The following is an 18,124-nucleotide window of genomic DNA, read 5'->3' as shown; positions in this document are numbered from 1 at the left end:
ATATAAACATATTTGGCTATTCAGAGTTCCACCTTTGGTTGGAACTCTACAAAATGATGTAGCCTCACATGGCTGAGGGTCCTTTTGACTAGTAATTCATTAAATATCATACTTTCAAATAGTCTTTCTTTTGTTGTCATTCTTAGAACAGTTACTTTTCAGACCATTTTTCAGAATGTTCTCTTATTTTCTAATTGCAGCTGAAATAACATTTTCAAGCATCGACAGTTGTGTTGTTCCTTACACATTACACTATATTCTTCCTGGAATTAGATTTTATTCCTGAACATTACAAAAGAGAGAGAGAGAGAGAGAAAACAATTTTATCTTTTTTTTTCTCTCCCACATGTATCTTTACTCAAGAAATGAATTTCAATATATTTCTGTGGAAGCATGGGTTTTAATTATTTTCTCAGGGACTGACAATTCCAATTTCCCAGATGATAAGTTCAATGTGTAATGCTCGATTATATATCACATTTCATTATATGCAACTGGATAATACCCATGTGAAAGTTATTCCCTGGAAACAGACCACTAAAATACCATCTAGTAAACTGTTGATTTAGGACACAAAATGATACTTCAGTATCCAGAAATAGTTAACAAAACATCAAAAATTATGTAATTTACTTTCTTAAAATATTTTAATAATGCCGAATTCTTTTTAGTTTGCAAAGGAATTGTAAAAGTGCTATCATTTTGTACTCATAGTAAACCCAAGAGATAACTATCGCTGTCTCCGTTTTATAAATGAAGATATTACAGCTCTAAAAAATTTTCTGTTCCTAAAGTATCCTTGGTAGTTAAGGGCAGGGTTGCATATTTTACACAGAGTTTCTGATAGTAAGTCTTTGCTGGTTCCTATTATACAACTTCCTCTAGTTTTGGATATATGAGAATATTTAAATCCTCTTCTGAGAGAAGGAAATATTCTCAATATCAAATATTAAGCCACCAGCTTTTAGTGCATCATCTGGGGCATACAAAGCACGATATCTGGAAGAGCCCCCAAATTCACATTTTAAAATGAGTCAGGGATTGAATGAAATAAAATACATGTGCTCAAATAGGGTATAAATTCTATTTTTCTTTGTTCTAGGGCTTCTGAAAAAATGTGATTGTTGGTTAGCCGAACAAGTATTTCTCTAGCAGTGCAGCAGACGCTTTCCTTCTGGTGACATGTGAGAGTGGGTGGTGAGTATTTCAGATCAGAACACTGAGTTCTTGTGAACAAAGAATGTATAATGGCTAGATTTACTTTTTTTCCCTTTTTCCCCTTTGGATTGGCCATCATACAGTCTTTCGGAATTAAATGCCAGCCCCTCTTCAAAAAAGAGAACAGAAAGCAATACTAGATACCTTGGCTACAGATAACCTCTGTAAAAGATCATTCCTTTATGTTTTATTTTCTCTGGAGAAAAATTCCAAAATGTTTCATCAGACAATCATTAAATTATAATTTCCCCTTTCTGAGTATAAGATAAAATTCAATTATAGTTGGTTATCATTAAATACACTTATTTCTTCTCTTAGATTCTACTTAGAGGAAAACACAAATAAGAGTATGGTAAAGGACATTTCTAAAGTCAGAAACAGTTGCACATTTTCAAAGAAGACTAGATTTAATATATAAGTAAAAAAAGGAATAATTGGTTCAATTTTTTGTTTGTAAAGAGTCATATGAATAGCAAAATAAGAATTCGCTTTGAGACCACATGATTTTTAAGGAAACAAAGCATATTCTTGAACATAGGTCTTCATATTTCAGTGATATTACATTAGTATTTGAAACCAAGTTTGTAGAATTCTGAGTTCTCTTCTTGTCAGAAAGGCTGAATAGTCTGATTTTATCCTTGCTTACTACATGTTAGGTATGTAAACATGCATCAGTGACTCACATTTCCTGTGTACCATTTTCCCCTTCTGAAAAATAGAAAAAAATAAGCTTAAATTATAGAGTTAATTTGAGGATTAAATGATAATACTAAGTAGCTTTTCAGCTATTTCTGATAATTTTATTGCTTCTCTAAACTGAGAAGATAAGTGCTAAAGGATGGACATTGTTTTTAACAAAAGAAAAGCAAAAAGATGTCAGAAGAAGTGCATATTCAGTATTTGCTAAAAGGTGTTCACTACCCAGCTCTGCGTCCTGACCTCCTCACATACATCTAAGTTTCTGTAGAGAAAACTAAGGATCCAGTGGATTGAGAGAGAAGGGTGACTTGGACTTGAAAAAGATCATCAGTCTTAGGCTTTTTACCTTCCTTTGTTTTCTGCAAAGGTGGAGGCTTTTCCTTATTTCGAGACTAGCTCAGGGAGTTCCAAGAGATTTGACGAGGTCAGAAGGGGTGGAGGGATATAAGGACTCAAGGCTGCCGCTCCTGCCAGATGCTTTCTGAGCCCAAAATTTTTGGCTTGTCTAGATTGCTGTCAAACAGAAGTATGCTGAGAGGGGTTTTATGAGCATATGGCAAGTTTGATCATGGCAAAAACACACCTGTCCCTTTTGTCTGGAAAAGTTTCAAGGTGCTAGACTGGTTTGGCTGGATTCACCTGTGGGCAGAGCAGAGGGACCTGATGCAGGTGGGAGGCTATGTTCCATTTCTGTGATCAAGGGAAGAAACAAAATCTGTGTCTTCAGTGGTTAACTTGAAAGGCCAACATCTCTGCAAAGAAATGGCAGTGTTGGAGGTCTCCATGACAGAGGAAGCTTGCATCCAAAAAGCCCCAATGTACCCCATGTAAAAACGAAAATAATGATTTGAGTAGATTTGCCATGCAGAAGACAACAGGGGTGGATTACAAACACACCAGTTCAGCTGTACCTTCCCCACCCCCACTGTCTCATCTCCTGCCCCATTCTCCAGCTGGGGCAGCCAGAGGCAGCATGGTCAAGGGAGAAAAGCAATGACAGGAAATGATAGTGCACCATTTCGTTGATGCCCTGCAACATTCTCAGGCAAGACTCAGGCCAAAGAAGGTGATGTGCTTACATTGGATAATTGGTCATATTTTTGACACTAATCTTAGCTAGGCTTTTTTCAATATCTAAAAATGGGTTTCCTAATACCCAAAGTAACCAAGAATGGTTTTGAATCTGAATATACTATCCAGGGGCAAGAAGGCAAGATCTGACAGAATATTTAAAGTGATAGATGAGAAAGGAAAAAGTTTTGTAGACACTGCACACCCCTGAGTTCAGTTTGTAGAAATATGAGTACTGTCTCATCAATAATATTTTCAAAATATTACTCAAATCTGCCACTATAACCTTATTCCTATTGATATCACTTTAGTTCAATCCACCATTCGTCTCACCTAAATAATGACACCAGCTTCCTGTTTGTGTTTCCACTCCTATGGTTTCTCTTCCCTTGTTTATTCTCTGCAAAAGAGGAAACATGGTTTTCTCAGAACATAAGGTAGCTTATGTTTAGCTTCCTTGCTTAAACAATTCAAAGGCTTTGTATTGCTTTATTACAAAATCTAAACTCCCTGCCTTGTCCTAGAAAATCTGTCTTCTATTTCTCCAACTTTTTGGGGGGCCACTTTCTCCTATGTTAACTCTGCTGTAAACTCAAATCTCTTGTGGTCATCTTCTGGTTCACCATGGCTCTACTGTTCCCAGTGCCTACGGGACCTACCTCTTCTTGCCAACCCTTACATCTCTTCAAAGAACTCCTTTACCTTCCTGCCTAAACAAAGTGTCCTATGCATCTCTCCATCTCCACTAATTATTTTCTCCTTTACAGCATTGATTTATAATTCACTACAACACTGACTAAAATAGCCCTCGTACATTTAATGTTTTAGTGCTCTTTTCTTTTTTCAAAACACTGTATCACCACATGTCAAAGTCTTCACTTGGTGAGTGCTCAAATATTCATGAAAGGAATTATTATGTTCTTATTGTTAGTACTAATATATTATTTTCAACTCAAAATATAGGAAAAAATGTACAGAATAAAAAGAAAAGTAGGAGAATGAAAATAATAGAATCAGACATTATTAAACAGATATGTTACATCTTGTGGGGAGGGGACTATAGAGATAATAAACAATGCCCAAAGTTGATTCTTTAGAAGTGTAAAAATACAGGATGATCTACCAAGGCAAACTAGGGAAAAAGAAAAGCACAAAGAAGGAAAATTAACTTTAGAAAATGGAATAGATTAGTAGAAGACATCTAAAACTTTTAGGACAATGAAAACATTAATGGCATTATATTTGAAAAGGAGTAATATGGATATTTTAGGAAACATATCCTCAACTAATATAAATGAAATTGTAGCTATTCATATAAAATATGAATCAATGGCCAAAAATTCTTCCTACAAAAAGTTTTAGGGAAAAAACAAATGATCGCCAATAGTTTTGGAGATGTTTTAAGAAGACTTTGAGTAAACAAACAATCCTCATCTTACAAAAGCTTCTCAGAGAATAGAAAAAGAGGAAGGATTCCCCAGCACATTTTATTAGACCCGTATAACCTCAATTATAAAACTGGACAAGAATAGTACAAGAAAATAAAATTGTAGAGCAAACTCATTTAAGAACATTGATGCAGAAAGCATGAATACACTCTTACCAAATGGAAACCTGCAACGTGTATATATATAAAATATATCACATTTACATTTGTTTCGGTCCAGCAATAGAAAAGAACTTTGTATCATAAAGTGTCACAGTGTGTTTGCATACTTTAACAAATAGAAAGTTAATCTGTTATTGTATTGAAACATATTAACAAATAATAAATTAATCTCAATAAAATAAATAATTTATTAATAATAAATTAATCAAATATTGCATTGAAATATTTGATAAAAATTCAGCACCTGTTCGTGAATAAAAATAAACACAGAAACAAAGCGTTTCTCAAATCATTAGCTAAAGGTTCCTTCACCTGATGAAAGGGTATCTGTTAAAACCTGTATCAAACAATACCTTTATTGATGTAACTTTAAAAGTATTATAAAGATCTGTAGTAGACCTCAACCAAACTCAAAGTGATCTAGGCTAGTACTTTGTGATGTCTCTGAGAATAACAGAGATGTGGTCAGAGAGTACACAAAGATCATTCACAAGGCAGGCTGCTAGGCTACATAACACTTATTGGATATGCAATGTTTCTAGGATAGTCTTAATATCTCTAGGATAGCCTCTCCATAAATGTACTATAGTGCATACCGTGAGAGAAGGAACATGTGTGCAGTTCAAAAATTAATTGGAACGGGGATGTGTAAGGAAATAACTAAACGTCTTTTGTTGCATTCAATTGAGCCCAAGAAAAATGAGTCTAATTCCTGAAGGCTATTGCTCCCCAGCATGTGTGCTTGTTCTATTTCATCTCTACAGGCATGCCTCATTTTATAGCACTTTTCAGATACTGCCTGTTTTACCAGTTGAAGGTCTGTGGAAATTCTGCATGAAGCAAGTCTATCAGCACCAGTTTTCTACTGGCATTTGCTCACTTCACGTCATTGTGTCACATTTTGGTAATTCTCGTAATATTTCAAACGTTTTCATTATTGTTATATTTGTTATGGTGATCTGTGATCAGTGATTAGAACTCACTAAAAGTTTGGATGATGGTTAGCGTTTTTTAGCAATAAAGTATTTTTTAATAAAGGGGTGCACATTTTTAGACATAACACTATTGCACATATAATAGACTACAGTATAGTGTAAACATAACTTTCATTTGCACTGAGAAACCAAAAAATTTCTTTGGCTTGCGTTATTGTAATATATGCTTTATTTGGAGTGGTCTGGAAATGAACCCACAGTATCTCTGAGGTATTGCCTCTGTGTCAGAAAGTAATTGTTCAGGTTCAATAAATTATATTTGATATTACTTTTTCATTTCAATACAGCTGAAGAATTTACTTCACTCCATAACAGGAAGTTCCACCAATTATTATTTCAATAGTCTTCCAAATTATTATTTAAAAAAGTATACACTCATGCTCATAACTTCCTAGGTATTTGCAAATTTATATTTGCGCTAATGTAAAATTTCGTGGAATTTCCATGGCAGTTCAAACTTTCTGATTTAGAAATATTCTTGACATAAACAGATCTCATATGTGAGGAACATGGTAAAATGATGGACTAAGTACACTTACTAGGACATAACACTTTTGTAAACAAATCAAAATTTCTTTTACATAAATTAACATATTATAATTATGTTACAGTGCATTTATCACATAGCACATAATTGACTTCATATTAAAAATATTAAAAGGGGGACAGTGTCCTATTTATATAAGAATACTTACTAAAAATTTAGAAGAAGTAATAGAAAAGTCACCATTTAGTGATCATTATGGTAATAACTGACTCAGGCAAAATCCATAAGTTAATGAGAAATCACTAGATTGTACGTGCTGGGGTATTCAAAAAGTCTGAAATTATCATGTTACAGATTAATATTAACAAAATGAACAAAAGATTAAATTTCATAATGGAAATATTTGGCACATACTATCTTAATCAATCAAATTTAATATTACCAATTTGGGACTTTAGAGATTACTAATGTTAAGTATTTATGTTTTTCCCCAAGGTTTTATTGAGATACACCTGACAAATAATACTGTATTAATCCAATGTGTACAAACATAGTAATCTGATATATGTATATAATGTGAAATAATTACCATAATAGGTTGAATTAACCTCATATAGTTATTTTTCTTCTTGTTATGAGAAGTTTTAAGATCTAATCTTTTAACAACTTTGAAATATTCAATACAATATTAATTGCAGTCACCATGCTGTACATTACTTTCCCAGAATTTATTTATCTTATAACTGCAAGTTTTTATCTCTTGAACACCTTCACCAATTTCCCTCAACCCCCACCCAATATACCTGTCAGACATTTGTATGTCTTCTTTGTAAAAATATCAGTAGAGTTTCTCTGCCTACTAGCTATTTATTCCATTTAGGTATTATATTTTTACTGAGGTAAAGAATGATGACTATTTCTCTATGTATGATTGATTTTCATGGATTTATACCAAAATGAATGCAAGGCATAAAAATTTCAAAAGATTTTTTTTTGAGCCAATGGAATTTTTTTCTTCAACAATATGCATAGGTTCTTAAAAAGAATGTCTGACAAATATTTTTTTATGTAATTATTTTCTTTATCTCCCAGTAAAGAAAGATTGCAAATATAATATTACGTACTACTACTAATGTTTTAGACTTTGGTGGGGGAAAGTAATTATTCTTAGATCAAGTATGTAACATATAGGTAGACACCGAGAATATATCTGGTTTCCTAATGAAAAGTCTCTGAACTTTTCACACCAAAAGACACTCTGTGGGCTTGAATTCTCAGCCTGGTGGAGTTAATGTGGCTCTAAACTAACATTACTATAATTAAATTTTAATTAACCGATTAAAAAATTTTTAAACTAACATCCAGAAAACACAGTGTCAGAAAACCTCCTTTATATTTTTAAAAACTTACAATGTAGTAGCTTGGTTAAGACAAAATCCCCAAATTTACACACAAGATCAGAATTAATAAAAATGATGATTTCTACCCTCCAGCTCCACTGACTCATAGTATCTGCTTTTATTACTCTATCTAAATATTTGTATGGGAAAATGGTGCTTGATCTCAGATTTTGGTTTGATCCAGAATGACATAAGTGGTTAACTTGAAAATACCAACTTTTTGGTAACCAATTGGTGGGTTAAAAAGTAAAATTCAGGACACCTATCCAGAGAGACATAGCATGAAAACATTAATAAACAAAGAAGTAGGGCACCTGGGTGGCTCACTTGGTTGAGCGACTGATTTCACCTCAGGTCATGATCTTACAGTTCGTGAGTTTGAGCCCCGCGTCAGGCTCTGTGCTGACAGCTCAGAGCCTGGAGCCTGCTTCAGATTCTGTGTCTCCCTCTCTCTCTGCCCCTCCCCAACTCATGCTCTATCTCTCTTTCTCTCAAAAATAAATAAACATTAAAACATTTAAAAAAATAAAGAAGTGATCTTTGTCATTTTTCTGATAATAAATTTCCATCATACCCCCATAGCAGGAACTTTGGACAGATAAGAAAATATTTCTGTCATTGTGATTTTATATGGAAGTGCATCAGAGACTGAGTATTTGTGCTCTAATATTTGTGTATATGGCTATTGGATTAATTGTTGTCTCATCTGGAAAAATGTCAGGAAGCACTTGTGCTATCATGCTGACAGAGAAATCTTTCAAGAGATGGCACTTACAATGCCCTCCTAAATTGTTCCATGTACCTTAAAGTACCAAGTCCAGCCTAGTGCTATTAGATCTCATAAGATGTTATTCTTGAGTGTATATTTCAGATTTGCTGAAATGTGCTAATGAGGGCAAGGACCTAGAGCCCGAAGTAAAATAAAGCTATGTGGTAAGGGTTACATTTTTTCTTAAAGAATCAAGATTAATGTCTGTATGTTTGAAAAATAATGCACTCAGATGGGAAGGAGGGGATTCTTGTGAACATAGTGGACTGAACTAATGAGAATAGGTCCTTGTATTAAAACATATAAATATTCAGGGAGCCTGGGTACCTCAGTAGATTAAGCATCTAACTCTTGGTTTTGGCACAGGTCATGGTCTCGTGATTCATGAGTTCAAGCCCCATGTCTGGCTCCACACTGTCAACGCAAAATCTGCTTGGGATTCTCTCTCTCTCTTTCTCTGCCACTCCCTCTCTCTCTCTTTTTCTCTCTCTTAAAATAAATAAGTAAACATTTTTTTAAAATTCTCAATGTTTTAAGAATATGTACTTAATCAAAAGAAAGAAAGAAACTAATTCCAAGTTACAAGGAGAAAGAAGATGAAGAAGAACCGTGAGTAGGAACTAGAGCCAAACATTTCAGTGGGTATCAGAAGGTGATATGTGCATAAGTTCCAGTCAGAAAATTGGCCATGCCATAGACCTTCACAGTCAGCACATCTCACAGGGAGATGAAACTGAGCATCTTGCATTAGATCAGCATTGAGGAAATGTTGGCTTATCTTTGATGTGAGACTATAAATGTTTATCTCAGTGGCTCAGCTATGAAGCATGGAAACAGGATGCTTATTAATCACAAATGAATTTACAATTATAGATAAAAATATTAATTTTGTTCTTTAAGTTTTTTGAAGTTTATTTTTGAGACAGAGAGAGAGCAGGGGAGGGGCAGAGAGAGGGAGAGAGAGAATCTCAAGCAGGCTCTGAACTGCCACCACAGTGCCTGACATGGGGTTTGAACACACAGACTGTGAGATCATGGCCTGAGCTGAAATCAAGAGTTGGTTGCTTAATCGACTGAGCTACCCAGGCACCCCAAGATCAAAAATTAATTTTAAAAAGTGATCAGAATGAAGACAGATACCATATGTTTTCACTCTTATGTGGATTCTGAGAAACTTAACAGAAGACCATGGGGGAGGGGAAGGGGGGAAAACGTTAGAGAGGGAGGGAGGAAAACCATAAAAGACTCTTAAAAACTGAGAATAAACTGAGGGTTAATGGGGGGTGGGGGGAGGGGAAAGTGGGTGATGGGCATTGAGGAGGACACCTGTTGGGATGAGCACTGGGTGTTGTATGGAAACCAATTTGACAATAAATTTCATATTAAAAAAAAAGAATGTAGACAAATCATATGGATTCCAAGGTATAAATAAAATATTTTATAGGAAGACTTTTTCATTCCAGGGCTCTCAGATACCACAGAAAACAATGATAAACAATAAATAATTACAAAGAACTAGAGATATAATAAAGAATATGAACGATGACATTTAAAATAAGCATGTTTAAAATGTTTAAAGTGAGGGGTGCCTGGGTGAGTTGGTTGAGCATCCCACTCTTGATTTCAGCTCAGGTCATGATTCCAGGGTTGTGGGATCTATCCCTGTGTTGGGCTCCATGCTGGGCATGGAGCCTGCTTAGGATTCTCTCTCTCTCTCTCTCTCTCTCTCTCTCTCTCTCTCTCTCTCCTTCTCCTTCTGTGCCTCTTCCCCACTCACTCTCTCCATAAAAAAAATAAATCAATAGATAAATAAAATAAAATATTTAAAATGAAAAGTGGGCTACAAACTGTGACAAAAAATATCACATAAAAAGAGCACAAATAATAAAAACTCTGTAAAATGAAAAAAATCTATAAACAAAAATGTAGTCATTGAATTAAACAAAAATAGCTAACAAACAGACAAAATCAAACCAATGATGACTCATCACCTAAGAGAGAATATATACATTGGACATAAGATAAGGAACCCAAGGAAAGGAACACAAGTCTTGAAACTGACGTTTGACAGCATCAGCAATCGTATTTAATGTTTTAATCTACTTGTATGCATTTTTATGATCTATGAATGTAAAAATTCTAATTTTTTTTCTTTCTCTTTTTTCTCTCATAATTTAATTTTCCCAAATTATGCAACCACTGCAAAATTTGGACATATGACAAACTTACACATTGCTGTTGTGCACATTAGACAGGAAAGTGAACTGACCACCTCACCATCTCCACTAGCATCTTCTCAGAGATACTTGCATCACTTTGAGAAGACTCAGAAAGCATTTGCTCTGAAAGGACTTGCTCAACTTTGGATAGAAACAGGGAAGAGGAGCATGAGTTGCAAAATAGTGGGTACCTGGAATGATGTCAGACAAATCCTAGTGTTCCACAGTACATCTTTTGGGAAGATGACGTTTGAAGAGGAGAGTAAGGACAAGAACTTTGGTTAATGTATGAGTCTTATAAGAAGATATAGCCTTTCTATGGGCATTTTATTTTGGGCATTTGACATAAACATGGAATAATATGTTCATGTTGACAAAAAGAAATAGTAACACAAAGATTTTATGCAAAACGAAGAATGAGATACCATGAGGAACGGTACAGAGTCAGGATGAGAAAGAGTAGACAGTGTTCTTTAATTGATACTGGACGAAAAGTGGAAGACTGAATTGAAAAAAAATGGGGATCTTATGTAGAGATATCTTGCAGACAATCTGAATTAGGGAGTGGAGATTTTAAAAGAAATCTAGGAAGTAAAGATAAATATTAAAGATTGACCATAGAACATAGAATAAGAAAAGTAGACAACCAAGGAGATCTTGAGCTTGCAAAAAAGAGGGCAAAAACTGTGAAAAAGAGGAAACTTAAAGGAGTTGAATCTATGATGAACTAAAAGAGAACAGATGCTCAAGATATGAGGGTTATTGTCCAATGCATTACTGTTGTAAGAAAGAGGAATTAAAGAGTAGGAAATTAGTTCGGGGAAAGGAGATATGGGCAAAAGGAAATTATTGATTTTAATCATTAAGTGACCAACCATTATTGATCTTGGTAGAGTACTTTTTGCAGTGATAATGGCATTTCAGTTTTTAGAGTTGAATTTTTATGCCATTTGTTACCCCAAAAGACACTCCCCCAGTCTTCCTGGGCACATGGTTGCACGTGGCTGCTGGCGAGACTAGAAATTATAGTTCTTTTATTTATGTTCTTATATTTGGGGACTTCTATTGTTTAGACAATATATAAACTTTAGTCAAAATAAAACAGACTTTAAACTTCCAAGTAGGCTGCTGTGTAACAGAAACCTAAAGTACATGGCATTGGATTGGTGGTTAGGCAACCTGGACCCATAAAGATTGACTCGTTATGCTATCATAACTGGTAAACCCATTGTCTTTGATGACTTACAAAGCAGAATACGTGGCTATTGAACCTCTTTGATCGCCAACCTCTAGGGGAGTGGTTGTAAAAAGCTATAATGTGAGTGTATATTGCCTGATTCTTGCTGCTTTATGCAAATTATTACAATAAAAAATCACCTCTAGCAAGATTTTACTTACTTTCAAAACAAGAAGAAAGGAAAAGGCCAGAAATACGAGGTTTTGCAGAGTTGAAAAATCTCATTTTGTATTCCTCAAGACCAGGAAAATAAAATTGTTATTCATAACATTTATCAAGGCATCTCTTTATGATTTTTCAGCCAAGAAAGGTTACCTAAGCTTGGGGTGATTCTAAGAGAATGAGTGTTGCCTTTTGCTCCAGCCTATTGTATCAAGAGCTCTTCAAGTTACCTTCATTTCTCAAAGTTAGGGAGAAATGGTCACACAAAATAAAATCTTACATCAGGCGTTGTTTCTCAAATACTGCACTGAGGGAAAGTAAATAGATGAGAAGTCCAATAACTTTTGAGAGAGTAATTACAAAGAAATTATGGCCTATAAAAATCTGATTGTTTTTCTCCGGAACAGTTTTCAGCCTCCTAGAATTACAAGTGCTAGAAATAGTTTATAAAAGTGCATTTCTAAGGAGAATATCAACTTTCTTCAGATCTGGCCACAGAAGATTATGGACGCAATGAAGAAACTCCCAGAAATCAGAGTCAAGTGCCAAGGAAAACTGAAGAAAAGATGGTTTTTCTCACAGATTAGAATGACTCTCACCAATGAACTTATGCAACATTCAGCAAAACCAGCCTTTATCATTTCTGCCCAGAATTTCAGCATCATCATGGACTGATGGACATGTTTCTCATTCTATGTTCTACATGGACTCTTTTTTTCAGTAGCATTTGTTTGTTCCTGTTTCACCTAATACGTTATTCTCCTTATCAACTTTGGACGCAGGCAAAGGGAGCTCTGCCTTGGGCACCCCTCATTGGCAGGCCTGACTCTTTCATTATTCAGCTTTGCCCCCATCATCAAGGTGAAGATTCTACAGGCCAAGTGGCAGTGATGCCCAGCTGGAGCCCACATTCCACTTCTGTGCTGTGTTCCAGACACCTGGGACTTCAGGACACCCTGTCTAAACAGTTCCACATTGACCTCCAGGTTTTTCACAGGCTCTTCATTCTCATCATCTCTTGAGAGTTGCCTGCTCCACTGTTGGCCTTAGCTTATGCCCAAGAGCTCGCTAATGGGCAGCTATTCAGAGGAGCTTTGAGGGTACTTTGGACTTGTAGGCTGAGGTGTCACACAATTGACCATTAAGGAAAGGTGTGAAAAGAAAGAAAGGCAAAAAGGTTACGAGGTGGGGCATTTATAATGTGTTGCCACATTCATAGATGGAAAAATGAGTCTGAGAATTCTGAATTTCTCAAAGGGGTAGATGAAAGTTATTTAGTTAACAGTCTATTTGCTTGAATTATAATTTTTTAATATTTAGGTACATGTTAGGTAAGCCTCCATTTGTAATCAGGGTTCTGTCCCCGGAAATATTGGGGCAAATGTGTGTGTGGACAGTGAGGATGATTATGGAGGGCAGATCATTTTTCTCTTAGTTTGTAAGTTGCCAGGTAATAGAATCCACAACTGGACATAATGGATAGGATTGTCCTTTTGGCACAGATTACGGGCTTTGAGCTGAGTGTGGTCATAGGATAAGACCTTGGGCTTTGTCCTTCAGCTAGAGAGTTAGTTCAATTTGTTGGAAGAAGTGTGCGTTAGTTCAATTTGTTGGAAGATATGTGGTGGCCACAGGAAGGACTCTGGCCATCTGCTAGCTGCCCCCCGCCCCGCCTCCAATCTATTTTCTTCTTTTTGGGCACATGGCTGCACAGCTGTGAACTACCTTTCTCATCCCCAGACTTACATCTATATTTGCTTCTGTACTCAAGTTCTCATCAATAAAATATATACTGAAATGAGAGGTATTTAAAAGGTCTTACCCTGTTCCTCCTCTCTTTTTTCCTGCCTAGGGACTGATATGTTGATGTGGCAGAAGTACATCGTGAACCACGCTGAGGAAGGCAACATCTGTGAGGATGGTGGAGAATTACACGGGAAGAAGACAACTCCATAGAAGAAGATCACAGAGCAAAGCCTCACTTGCATAGGCTCTTTGGACTTTTAAATTGTTCCATGTGCACGAGTCAAACTTAAGGCATTGTCTTTCATTTGCTTGTTTGTTTTCCAGCAGTTTAGTCTTTATCCTAATAAAACTGCTTAGGAAAATATGAGCTGATCGCTATTCTTTTAAAGGGAATGGCTAAACACAATTGTAATGGTAAAAAAAAAAATCTGCTCATTTTTCTTTACTTAGATTGGATAAGAGACAGATGGGTTGTATGGAAATAAGTAACTTATAACATGGTATTTTTGTTATGTAATTTCTCCCATGCTTAAGAAGTATTATATTAATCACAGTTCTAAGAAGAGTCAGGTTTACATTGTCATATGAAGTCTTTTCATGGATATCTCCTCCAACTGTCAGAGAAGTATTATATACATGTAATAGTGTCATAGAGCATAGAGTATAGATAAAATATATAGTTTATAGAGTAAATTGATTATATGGTAAAGAGTATATAAAGTACACAGCATGTAGGGTAGACAGAGTAATACTATACATTACTCTCCATGTGTTCACAAATAGATATATTCACATATTATTTTCTACACAGAGAGAATTTGTTTTCTGAAACCATTAGAAGATTTGAATTTTCACAAATCACAAATAACAGAACTTTCATGGTGTTCTAAAATTAGATAGAAAATAGTTACTTACAAGAAACCATCCAGAAATGCATCATTAACTCTCAGAATGTGTAAATAAATCTGACATTTGCCAGAAGCTAATGAGATACATGCTTGCTGTCTAACTTGTCAAGCATTCTTTTTGGGAAATCTTAAAAAGAGAAGCCTTCTAAATCTGAGTCATTTACATGAGACCAAGTCAAAACATACCAAACATCAAAATCAGGTTCCTGTTCTCTAAAGGTATTTCATATGAAGAAGCAAGGTCTCCATTGTTGGATAGATTTGCTTTAGAATCCTCATCCTGTGAATTACTGGTTGTCATCTTAGGCAATTTACTCCATTTCTTGAAGCCTTGTGAACGCTAAAAACTTAGGAGTCAGAACCAACTCTACTGTGGTTTCAGCTACTGGCAATGCTATAAATGTTCTTGCCCTTTCTTTTTCCCCTGTATTTTCGCCAGTTTATTTTGTAACTGCTGCCTCCTTGTAGAATGTAAAATCCAGTATCTCAATTATCAGCTTAGATTTAGATCACTTATGTCTAAATGCCTGATAAAGTAGTTTGGCATATACCCCTCGCAACAAAAGTGGATGCTTTCTGCATTCGACTCCATCTCAGATCTCTTCCTTCAAGGAAATATACTTGAAGTTTGGTAGGTGTGCAGAAAATGATGCTGTTTGCATTACTTCAATCCAGAAGGTCAAAGAGTATTACAAATGATGGACTACATCACTATGACAGCATGGTGATGGAGGAACATGAAATGTTATTGGCACATCTGAGTCCCAAAGAATATCGGCAAAAAAAATAGTTTGACAATGACATCATAAAATTACTGTTTATAATCACTGGTGGCTCATTTTATTTCAAAGTCTTTGGTTTTGTTGATCATCTCCATTATGTATCTGTATTCTATTTCAGCTCTTTTCAATAATTTATTTACAATTTCCTTCTTTTTTTGGTTTAGTCAATCTTTTTCTTGCTATTTAAATCAGATTTCTATTTCATTAATATTTAAACTATTTTTTTTTCAAATGTAATCACTTAAGTGCAATACATTTTTCTTTTTTATAGAAACTTTTAGAAGTATAAATATTCTTCTAAGTACCATTTGGGTGGCATCCCATAGTCTACATCAGTAGTATTTGCATTATTATTCAGTATTAAGTAATTTTGCATTTTCAAATACGGAAATATTACATACTAGGATTTATTTCTCCCATATTATTTTTCATTTCCATGTTATTTTATTATTTTCTTTCCTATTATGCAGATTTCATATTCATTACATGTTTTTCTTAACATTTTGGAAATGATATCCTCTATTTTTTACCTTTTAAGTGGCTATTATTGGAATTATCATATTTATTTCACTTAAAGTTTAAAGTGAATAAATTTCTCCAACCCCTTTTCAAACAATTAAATGTCCTCACAATACTGTATCTAAGAATTTCCCTCTCCTGTCTCTCACTAACATATATTACTGTCCACTCTTCTGATTTCATCTTATAGTTACTAATGGAGACATTTCACGTTTGCAATATCAACATGTATTTTGATTTACCCACGCACTCACAGATTGTTTTGGGGCATGCACCACACACTTTTAATCCTTTTTGTGGGATAACTTTCTTTCTTTCTGAATTACATATAAAAATATATTAGAAAGAATTAATGGATGGCACAGTCACTGTGTTTTTATATATTTTTTAAATGCTCTTATTTTAGTATCATTATGGAGGGAGAATAAAGATAATTAACTCATCTGTGTCCAATCTAGATTTAATTCAGTTCCTGTAATACTTTAAATTTGCATAAAGCTAATTGGGCATCATAAATTTATATACCTCCTTACATCTACTTTTAATATAATTTACAACCTGAAGCTACTTTTAACCATATTTTTTTAAAAAAAAGAAGAGCTGCACACTTTAGTGGCTTACTTCATGGCTCTTGAGCTGTAGGAAATTGTCTGATGAACTGACAAAATGTGGAAGACAGTGAATACATGGTTTGCAGTAGTTGTAGAACTTACATTTAAACAATTGTCAATGGCAATGGAGGGCATTCAGCATTAAGAATGCAAACGAGACACATAGATTTGGGGGAGGTGTAAAGGATAAATGTAACTTCTGACCTTATAGACTTAGACTTAGTATCAACTTCTATTTTGCCAATTACTTGAGTTTTAGAAGTTGCAGGAATAATGATCCTACTACAGAAGTTGTTGTAAATGACCAGCTACATTGATGTTAAAGTATTAATAAATTAAGAATAAAAATACATGTTTTCAAAAATGTGTCTAAAGAAATATAAAAAGAGCTCCATCAGAGAATGGAATTATGCAGTCCCAGGTTATTCACTCAGCATTCATAAACTATTTCATTGAGCACTTGCGGTCAATTGACATAACCTAAAAGAAGCAAAGTGTTTATTGCTTTGTTTATAGAGGAGATGGCACTTTGACTTTTGTTCATTTTTTTAATAATCGTCCAGATAATGGCCCTACTTCAATACTTTTGCCAATAAAATATTTACAATTAACCCACAATTTTTACAATTTAATACACATGTTTAACAATGGTGAACTCCTGTTTAATTAATCATAAGAATTTTCCTTAAAGATACTTAATTGCTCAATATACGTTTCTATTAGTGAATTTATTCTCTAACTTTATTTCCAATGATGACTATATATACTTGGAGGCAATTACAGGCTTAAAATGCAATTTTAACTCTAACTCTCTGTGAGTCAATTCACACAGTCAATTCATCCATTACTAATAATAAAATGACTACTTGGTAAAGCTAAATTGCTTCAGTGAGCTTGTATGAAGGGTTGGGCACATAATAGGTCAATAGAGACGTCCCTCATTATTTGCAACAGATATATTCCAAGACCACCGTTGGATGCCTGATTACTGTAGACACTATGCTTTTTTCCTACATATACATACCTATGATAAAGTTAAATTTATAAACTAAGCACAGAGAACCATTAGGAACAATAAGTAATAAAATTGAACAATTATAATAATATAGCTATAATAAAAATTATGTGAATGTGGTCTGTCTCTCTATTGTACTTTATTCACCCTTCTTCTTATAAAGATGCAAGATGATGAAATGCCTACATAATGAGATGATGTGAGGTGGGTGACATAGGCATTGTGACCCTGCATTAAGTTACTATTGACCTTCTGATAATTCATCAGAAGGAGGATTATCTGTTTCTGGATTGCAGTTGCCTGCAGGTAGCTGAAACAGTGGAAAAGCAAAACCATGGATAAGAAGGTACTACTGTATGTAAGATTTGTTCACACCCCCCTGCCTTTGTAGTCACTAATTTACCAAGACCTGATTTATTATTCGTAGGCCTAAATTCGTGAGGTCCCAACAAACCTCTAAGATGTCTTGTGAAGGGTGGGTTTCCTCCTAGGATAATATTTGTGAAAAGAGGGGTGCCTGGCTGGCTCAGTTTTGATCCTTTTATCTTGGGTTTATGAGGCTGAGCTCCACACTGGGGACAGAATTTACTTAAATGTTAACTACTGATAAAAGCTCAAAAGAGTTTTTATTATTTAATCAAACCACAAATGTTGACCTTCTTTGAGGTAAAAGACTC

At 34.8% G+C, this 18,124-nt stretch overlaps 1 long non-coding RNA gene across 1 annotated transcript in view; it reads left to right on the top strand.

The window, feature by feature from the left end:
* LOC123599199 overlaps positions 1-13,979 on the top strand; it is a 126,864-nt gene extending 112,885 nt beyond the window's left edge. Inside the window, exons 3-4 of the long non-coding RNA XR_006713034.1 lie at positions 1,103-1,197; positions 13,719-13,979. This is a non-coding gene — a long non-coding RNA (uncharacterized LOC123599199). The remainder of the gene's footprint in view (positions 1-1,102; positions 1,198-13,718) is intronic.
* The last annotated feature ends 4,145 nt before the right edge of the window (positions 13,980-18,124 follow it).

Source organism: Leopardus geoffroyi, chromosome A1 (assembly GCF_018350155.1).
Source record: "Leopardus geoffroyi isolate Oge1 chromosome A1, O.geoffroyi_Oge1_pat1.0, whole genome shotgun sequence".
NCBI classification, from domain to species: domain Eukaryota; kingdom Metazoa; phylum Chordata; class Mammalia; order Carnivora; family Felidae; genus Leopardus; species Leopardus geoffroyi.
The sequence above is the reverse complement of the archived record's forward strand: the minus strand, read 5'-3'. Positions and strand labels throughout refer to the sequence as shown.